Genomic DNA, 9638 nt, shown 5'->3' on the forward strand with positions numbered 1-9638 from the left:
GGGTTGATTGAGATTTTGCTATTGGTCCGTTGTTCGGAGACTCAAGGTAGATCTGTCGGCGTTCACAGACCTTGAAGTCCCTGTCTATCTTTTCTGTTCTACTTTTTCTTTCATTCAGACTATTGTATTTCTTTCAGACTATTACTTATAATAAATTCTAGAATGCTCGTGAATTGTGACTCCAGATACGGGTGGTAGTAATTAATATGGTTTTATGATATTTCGCACTTATTATATTTTATCTTAGTTAATTATTGTTAATTACTGAATGAGAATAAGGAATTTGTTTAATGATTCTCTAACGTTGGCTTGCCTAGCAAGTAAAATGTTAGGCGCCATCACGGTCCCGTCGGTGGAAAATTTCGGGTCGTGACAGGATCGGTTGACCAAATCGCCGCATTTCATTCCAGTTATGACTTCTTACACTTTAGAGAGGTTGGCTTAGATCTACATCTGGGTGATTGTTCGTCTACATGGTGTACCTGTTTCTCTTATCTAGGATAGTGGCACTCAGTTTACTTCACATTTCTGGAGAGCAGTGCAGCATGCGTTGGGTGCCCAGGTTGAGTTGAGTACATAATTTCATCCTCGGACAGACGGGCAGTCCGAGCGCACCATTCAGATTTTAGAGGATATGTTAAGGGCATATACTATTGATTTCGGAGGTCAGTGGGACCAAATTCTACCATTAGCAGAGTTCGCCTACAACAACAACTACCAGTCGAGTATTTAGATGGCGCTGTATGAGGCCTTATATGGTAGGTGATGTCGTTCTCCAATCGATTGGTCTGAGCTTGGGGAGGCTAGGTTGTGTGGCACTTACTTGGTTCGTGATGCTCTGGAGAGAGTTTAGTTGATTCAGGAGAGCCTTCGCATAGCTCAGAGCAGGCAAAAGAGTTATGCGGATCGGATGGTTCGTGATCTTGATTTTATGGTGGGTGAGAAGGTTCTGCTAAATATATCACCTATGAAAGGTGTGATGATGTTCGGCAAGTGGGTCAAGTTGAGCCCGTGGTTTATTGGTCCATTTTGAGATTAATGAGAGAGTCGGTAAGTGGCATATAGACATGCATTGCCACCGAGGTTGTCATCAGTTCATCCGGTGATTTATGTATCTATGCTTCAGCGTTATCATGCAGATAATTCCTATGTGTTAGACTTCAGTTCAGTTTAGTTGGATGAGGACCTAAGTTATGAGGTTGAGCCAGTAGCGATTCTAGATCGGTAGGTTCGACAGTTGAGGTCCAAGGTGATAGCTTCGGTGAAGGTCTAGTGGATAGGGCAAAGGGTTGAGGATCCAACCTGGGAGGTCGAGTCCGACATGAGGAGAAAATATCCATAACTGTTTGTTACATCAAGTATGTTTCTATACTCGTTCGAGGATGAACGTTTGTTCAAGAGGGGGAGAATATAATGACACAGTCGGTTGTTTGGAGTATTTGAGCCCTGATCCCCTGTTATTTATCTTGTCTGTGTTCATTTAATATTTTGTGACTTGCGGGGTTGGTTGGTTTGTTTCCGGGAAGGTTTTGGAGGGAGTTGGTACACTTGTTTCATTCTTGGAAGCTTAAGTTTTAAGAGTTGATCGAGGTTTGATTTTTGTGTAAACAACCTCGGAATGGTATTTCGATGGTTCTTATAGGTTCATATAGTGATTTTGGACTTATGAATATGTCCAGATTTAGATTTGGAGGTTCCTAGGTGATTTTGGCTCATTTTGGCAAAAGTTAGGAATTTGAAGGTTTAAAAGGTTTATAGATTTGATTTGGAGTTGACTTTGAAGATATCGAAGTCGGATTGTGATTTTGGGAGTTGGAATAGATTCGTTTGTCATTTGGGACTTGTATGCAAAATTTGATGTCATTCCGAGTTGATTTGATGAGGTTCGACATGAGTTTAGGAAGTTGGAAGTTCATTAGTTCCTTAGTCTTGAATTGACGTGCAATTCGTGGTTTTGATGTTATTTTGTTTGATTTGAGGCCTCAAGTAGGTCCTTGTTATATTTTAGGATTAGTTGGTATGATTGGTCGGAGTCCCTGGCGCCTCAGGTGTGATTCGGGTTGATTTCGGATCATTTTGGATTAAGTTGGCATTTCTGAAGATTGCTGAGTTCTAGTGTTTTTCCATCTGCAGGATTTTGGTTATTGATGCGAGTCCGCAGAAGCGGGCTTGGAGCCGCAGAAGCGGAGCTGGGCTAGAGGAGCCAGGGGCCGCAAATGCAAGAATTGTTGGGCAGGCTATATTTTTTCGAGGGTTTGGCCAATTTATCATATTTTGAGATCGGGAGCTCGGATTTAGGCAATTTTAGAGGCGATTTTCACGATTTGGATTGGGGTAAGTATTTTCTACTCGGATTTGGTTATTATTCATGATTCCATCATTGTTTTTGGGTTTTGATTGATGAATCTATGGGAGAAAAATTGGGGATTTTACTAAAAACTTTCTTAAGTGATAATTCGAAATTTGAAGCTGGATTTATATGAAACATGTATGGTTGGACTCGTAGTGGAATGTATGTTTAGGATTTGTGACTTTTGATGGGTTCCTAGGTGCGGGTCCGGGTTGACATTTTGGATTGACTTTGCTTATTTGTTAGATATTGCATCTTTGTTGTTTGGAATGGTTTCCAATAGACTTATTTGATAATAGTGGGTTATTTTTGGCAAGATTCCAGTCGTCTGGAGGTTGATACGCATGGCAAGGCGTTCCTAGAGTATTGATTTTTCTTGCTTGAGGTAAGTGTCTTGCCTAAACTTGGTTTGAGGCATTAGTTGTCTGAGTTATTTGTGATAGCTACGTGTTATGGGTAGCGCACATGTGTGGGGGTGAGCCCGCGTGTGTGCACCGGGGATTCATGCTCGGGCTAGTGCTTAGGCTATGATATGCCTTTAATCGATTACTAAGCTTCATTTTGTGATGTATCTTGTATGTGTACCCCCTTTGTGAGCTATTTGAACCATGTTTGAGGTTACATAGAGGTTAGTCTCCTGATTGAACTCGATAATTGTTACTTCTGTGATGTAATTACCTGGTTTGAGCTACGATAGCACACTTTGCACATACATACACTTTAGCATGTCACTTATACCAGTCCAGGAGTATGAAAATCGATATCCATTGTTTATGTACAAGTAATCTTGTATATCTTCCTTCTGTGTGATATGGATTGGACTGGTGGCATGTGAATTGTCCATGCGATTGTGATTATTGGAACCTAAATACGTCATGCGATTGTGATTATTGGCATGTGAATACGCCATGCGGTTGTGATTATTGGAACATGAATATGTCGTGCGGTTTTGATTATTGGCACGTGATTATGCCATGCGGTTGTGATTATTAACAAGTGAATTCGTCGTGCGGTTGATATTATAGCACGTGAGTTTTCTATGCAGTGTGGGGATAAAGATCCACCCTCCTAGGGTCATCCTCTCATGTTTCTCTCTTGATGGTGTACACGCGGTATGAGAAAAACTGGTTAGTGTTTGATTTGGTTATTGCATTTCTTCTATACTTGCCATTTCCATGGTTGTATACAATTTTTAATTGCATATCTTATTTATATGCTAGAGCAGGAATGTATACATTCCTTGTTTTGAATACCTTCTCTATAAGTTGGCATCTTCCTATGATAACTTGGCAACAACCATCTTACATGGTAGAGATACCATCGAATTAAAGGAGGTCGCATCAACCATCCTACTCAATGATAAGATAAGGAAGAATCCTAAAAACCAGGGATGTGCTCTTATCATGGAAAACAATGGAAGAAGTCTTCATAAAGCTTCGAGTACCCGTGATAAATCGAAAGGTCATAGAAAGTCCAGAAATCGGTCAAAATGTAAAAAGTACTACAGTTACGGTCAACTCGATCACTTTAAAAAATATTTTCCCAAAGTAAAGTCGAGGCAAAAGTAGTGGCCAGAAGAATGATGACAACACAACTGCTGAAGTGTTGTAACGACCCGATCGGTCGTTTTGGGTATTTGAGCCCCATTCTCCTATTTATTACCTTCTCTATGTTCATTTTATGTTTCGTAATTTGCGGGGTTGGTTGGTTTGGTTTGGGGAACGTTTTGGAGGGAGTTAGAACACTTGATTTCATTATTGGAGGCTTAAGTTATAAGAATTGACCGATGTTTGAATTTTATGTAGATGGTCTCGGATTTGTATTTTGAGCTTTCCAATAGGTTTGCATGGTGATTTTGGACTTAGACGTATGTCTGAATTTGGATTTGGAAGTTCCTAAGTCGATTTGATTCTTTTTGGCGTAAGTTGGCAATTTAAAGGTTTAGAAGGTTCATACGTTTGATCGGGAGCTGATTTGAAGTTTATGAACTTAAGAGTTTGATCTTGATCGACGGTTTGTGGTTTTGATGCTATTTTGTGTAGTTAAGGCCTCGAGTAGGTCAGTATTATGTTTTGAGATTAGCTGGTGTGGTTGGACGAGGTCCCAATGGCCTCGGGTGTGTTTCAGATGGGTTTCAGACCATTTCTCTCATGTTTGGAATTGTTGGTTTTCTGATGCTGGTGTCTTCATCGCGATCGCAGAAGGTCTCACGCGATCGTTTACTGTGTTTGGGTGGAAGGTGGAGCTTTCTCTTCGCGATTGCGATCCTTTAGGAGCTGTAGCGGTGCGTTCGCGTAGAGGGGGTTGCGTTCGCATAGCGTGTGAGTCAGATGGGGTAGGCAAGTTGATTTTGCCTTCGTGTTCGTGGAAGGGACCCACGTTCACGTAGGCTTGGCTGCTGGTGAAATGTGATCACAGTCCTGGGGCCGCATTAGCATATGGTCTTTTGGAAGGCATCAGATTTTGTACTTCGCGATCACTGAGTGTACAATTAGGTTGACCTTTACTCATTTTATTATATTATGCGATTTGGAGTTCGGATTTGGGCGATGTTTGAGGCGATTTTCACGATTTGGATTGGGGTAAGTATTTTTGACTCGGATTTTATTATTATTCATGATTCCCTACTTAATTTTGGCTTTTGATTGGTGATTCTAAGAGGGAAAATTGGATATTTTGGTAAAACCTTATCTAAGTGAAAATTCAAGATTTGAATCCCGATTAGAGTCAAATTTGGATGAAACTGGTATGGTTGGACTCGTATTGGAATGAGTGTTTAATATTTTTGAGTTTTTCCAGGTTTCGGGGTGCGGGCCCGAGGTTGAATTTGTATATTTATTTAAGAGCGTATCTTTATTGTTTGGAATTATTTCCTACGGACTTATTTCATAACATTGAGTTGTTTTTGGCTAGATTCGAGCCGTTTGGAGGTTGATTCACACATGAAAGCATTTCTAGAGTATTGATTTGGATTGCTTGATGTAAGTATATTACTTAAACATGGTTGAGGCACTAGTTGCCTGTGTTATTAGTGTTGGCTATGCTTTATGGGTGGCGCACATGTGAGGGGATTGAGCCCATGTGTGTGTACCAGAGTATTATCCATGCTCGGGGTAGTGATTAGGCTACTATATGCCTTCAATTGATTGCTAAGCTTCATGTTATCATACTTCTTATGATGTACCCCCTTTTTCAGCTATTTGAATCATGTTAGAGATTATCTGTTGGTTGATATCCTGTTCAAAATGTTACTTTCTATTCTTGTGGAGTAATCGCTTGGTCTGAACTATGGAAGTACACTTCACACATGCCTACACCTTAGCATGTCACTTATATTAGCCCTTGAGTATGTAACTTTATATCCATTGTTCATATACATGTATTCTTCTATATGCTTTCTGTGTGGTATGGACTGGCTTCATAGCACATGAGCAGTCCGTGCGGATATGAGTTGTGTTAGCACATGTGGTGGTTATCTATATGGCACATGAATTATTCGTACAGCGTATGGATAAGGATCCATCCCCCTAGGGTCACCCTCTCATGTTTCTTTCTTGATGGTGTACACGTGGTATGAGAAAAACCTATTAGCATTTGTTTTGGTTATTGCATCTCTTCTCTATTTGCAATTTGCTTGGATGTATACATGATTTATTGCATCTCTTATTAGTTTGCAATTTTCTTGGGTGTATACATGATTTATTCGCATATATTCTCTATATGCTGTTTAGTTTTATTAGTGGGAGAACGGTACATCTCTTCTCTATTTGTTTACTTGTGCATACGAGACTTGATCATATACGCATATCTTCTCTATATGATGGGTTGTTAACTGATACATGGCACATTATCTTTTGGGCACCGAGATGACCTCATTTGTGATTTATGCCTTGCTGATATTATTGTTGTGTACTTGTGAAATTCAAGAACTGAGCATGTTATTAGCGAGTATCATTAATAAATCTTGCCTCTATTATCTCATCGATGTTAGTTATGATACTTGCTCAATACATGGGGTCAGTTATACTCATACTACACTCTACACTTAATTGTGCAGATGCAGGTATTGGACCGAGCCGAAAGTCATTGTGATTTTTGTTGTGAGTAGCCGAGAGACGAGGTAGAGCTGCATTTTGACTGCAGACTTTGGCATCTCATTCCATTTCAGTTGTTATAATTATCCATACAATATTTTAATTTGTATTTAAAGACTTGTACTTCTATTGTAGAGCTCGTGACTCTGTATTACTAGTTCTGGGGGATTTATGTATTGACGTAGTCATTTATGTCCATTGACTTCGAATTTATATTATTTACGTTAATTCTGTTATCTTGTTCTATTTTGTTTTGTTCGGGTTGCCTAGAAAGTGAGTTAGGCACCATTACGACTGGTTTGTAGTTTTTGGGTCGTGACAAGTTGATATCAGAACCCTATTTTCATAGGTTGTACGGGTCATGAGAAAGTTTAGTAGAGTCTTGCGGTTCAGTACAGAGACGTCTGTATTTATTTTCGAGAGGCTACCAAACCGTTAGGAAAATTTTTGCTTTCTTTCATTCTCTATCGTGCTGATTTATTTATATTGGAGTTTGAATTTTGTTTTTCTATTCTCTCACAGATGGTGAGAACACGTGCTACAGTGACTGATGGTGTTGCCCCCAAGGCCGGTTCAATGAAAGCCGGGGCAGAGGCAGAGGAGCACGTACCACAGCTAGAGATCATGCTAGAGCAGCAAGTAGGGAGCCACCAGTAGCTCCAGACGATGAGTATATCCCCCTGATCATGATGAGTTGGTGGGACTGATGATGCCTAACTCACTTGCTAGGCAGGTCAACATAACACAAGCGGAATATAATAATAGAAATAGTGGAAATAGCATAAGTCTAAAGCCAACAAAATAAATGAACTGCATCGATAAGTACCCTCCCCCATAACTGATAAATATAGAGCCATGAGCTCTAAATTGAAGTACACATCTGGAACACAAAATGAAATATTGTATGAAAGTAAAGAATAGTACTAAAATGACAAGAAACACCCAAAGGCTGCGATCGAGATGCAACTCTACCTCGTCCTTGGAAGATGCTTACAACAACAACTCACAGCTAGCCACGAGTCGGTCCAACACTTGGATCTGCAAAATTAAGTGCAGAGTGTAGCATTAATATAACTGACCCCATGTACTTACCAAGTATTAACTAACCTCGGCGAGGTAATAGAAGCAAGAATTATTAATGATACTCGCTAATTACGTGAACAGTTCATACTTCTCAAAAGAATACAATAATAACATCATCAAGTCATAAGTCAGAGAATAAGCCTCCTCGGTGCACAAGATAACGTAGCACGTTCCGGCACACCAAACTAAAGCATAAAGTAGCTACATTATCAGCATACCTATTTGCGTGTTGCGCATATCCAACTCCACATTGTCAATATTTTTCTTTTTTGTTAATGCTTATTTTTTTTAGGTTGACATATCCAAATAGCCGATGATAATTCAAGCTCTTCAGCTCTCACCTACCATCCATGAGCAAGAGATGTCGGTGAGGTTTACTTAAAATAAATATCAAATATCTTATGGACAAACATAAAAGGACAATTTCTCACTTCAGCTTTCAGTATCTCATAGTAGAGTACTAGAAAAAAAAAAGTTAAGAACTAATCGTGCAAATTCTAAGTACCAAAACCACGCAAGGAACGGTAAAAGCACAAGAAAATATGAGTGGAATTAAAATTGAAACAAAATCCTTATTAATTTGCGAAGCCGGGGAAAAAGGAAGAAGCGGCAAGCACATCTTTCTTTCTATAAAAAATGTCATTCTCTTATCACCTAGGAAGAAAAACAGAATAATATCACTTCACATGTACTATAGTCAATTCTATAAGAACAATCCAATCCTTCGACCAATACAAGTGAATTTCACAGTTCCATTAGATCATATAGTAGTAATGACCAAAAAACCTCTTATTCTATACATATCTCTTGCTTGTCAGCTAATTTTTAACCACAAATGAAACCATTCCTTCTAGCAGAAAATATATACAATCTTTGAAGAAGAAAAAAGCAAGTTAACGAAAGATCCACCAACTATATTGACAGAGAAAATGCGAACCAACAGTGAAACCTTAGATCCACATGAATAAGTAATCAAAACATAGAGAAATAGAGAGGACCTGGCTAAACCTTGTTTGGAGATGGGAGTTGACATCATAAAAGCACAACGGGGGAGGAAGAACTCCTTGCCAACAGACTTCATCGGGCAACAGAAGCTTGGTAGTTTCTTCGCAATCAACGCCACCGTCTCACAGGCCAATCGAGGGCCTTGGCGAGAAGTGGGAATGAAAGAATAAGAGAGGAGAGAAGAGAAACTTGACAACAATCTGCCGATACACCGCCGATAATTCGCTCTAAGTTGGTGGGAGGGAGAGAGAGAAATTGCATAAAATATGGTTTAATAAATTTGGGGTGGAAGAGTGACGGGAGGGAGTTCTAATTGGTAAGAGTGAGAAGTCTTGGTATTTTAATATGTGAACAACAACACCCGCTATAATTCTAAGTCGGCAGAGTTTAGTTTGTACGACTTTATTCCTATTTTGCGAAGGTAGATAAATTATTTTTAATAAATTTTCGGCTCAGAAAAATATATGTACAACATTAATTAAAAAGATAATTAATGAGGAACAACACCAAAAAATTATGTAAAAATAGCATAAAAATAACCCGATAATAAAATAATCAAAATAGAAATAAAGGACGGGTATTCATAGAAACCTTCTTGGTCTTTTAATATGTGAAAAATTAATGCCAATGCGAGAGTTCATACTTGGTCTTTTAATATGTGAAAAATTAAAATAACATGGCATCTGTTCAAGACCGTAATTTTATGTATAGAACCGCCGTTTTATAAATGAAAAATATAACAGTTCCGAAAACCCCGTAATATATGCATATTGCGGAGGTTTTTAAAAACCGCCGTATTAAAATTGCCGTGAATTCACTATTATTTTTGTAGTGGTACCTTCTCTCTTTTAGATCTTTTCAAAGATGATTGTCCTTTTCCTTGTTGTTGTTGCTTTTCTTGTTCTACCTCTCGTGGACTCAGAGCTCCCGTGTTCATCAACCTAGTGTGTGACCATCTCATCTAAAAGTTTAAGCTGTTAAAGAGAACATACTTTTATTTACTTAAATATTCTTCAACAGTAATAAAGTTAGTAATTGTATCATTATCATTTTTGGTCTTTGTTGATTGAACTCCATCAATCCCGGCCACATCTTTTATAGAAAAT

General features: G+C 38.9%; 1 long non-coding RNA gene across 2 annotated transcripts; it reads right to left on the reverse strand.

The window, feature by feature from the left end:
• Window positions 1-7246: 7246 nt before the first annotated feature.
• Window positions 7247-9038, reverse strand: LOC107789119 (uncharacterized). Of its 2 annotated transcripts, XR_001648781.2 has the most exons (3): window positions 8526-8873; window positions 7746-7868; window positions 7247-7482 (listed from the first exon to the last, which is right to left on the reverse strand). It is a non-coding gene; the product is annotated as an uncharacterized LOC107789119 (long non-coding RNA). The 2 variants fall into 2 exon arrangements; XR_012698103.1 differs by lacking the exon at window positions 7746-7868 and having other exon boundaries at window positions 8526-9038.
• Between the last annotated feature and the right edge of the window lie 600 nt (window positions 9039-9638).

The sequence above is a fragment of the Nicotiana tabacum genome, chromosome 13, assembly GCF_000715075.1.
Source record: "Nicotiana tabacum cultivar K326 chromosome 13, ASM71507v2, whole genome shotgun sequence".
In the NCBI taxonomy this organism is placed as follows: domain Eukaryota; kingdom Viridiplantae; phylum Streptophyta; class Magnoliopsida; order Solanales; family Solanaceae; genus Nicotiana; species Nicotiana tabacum.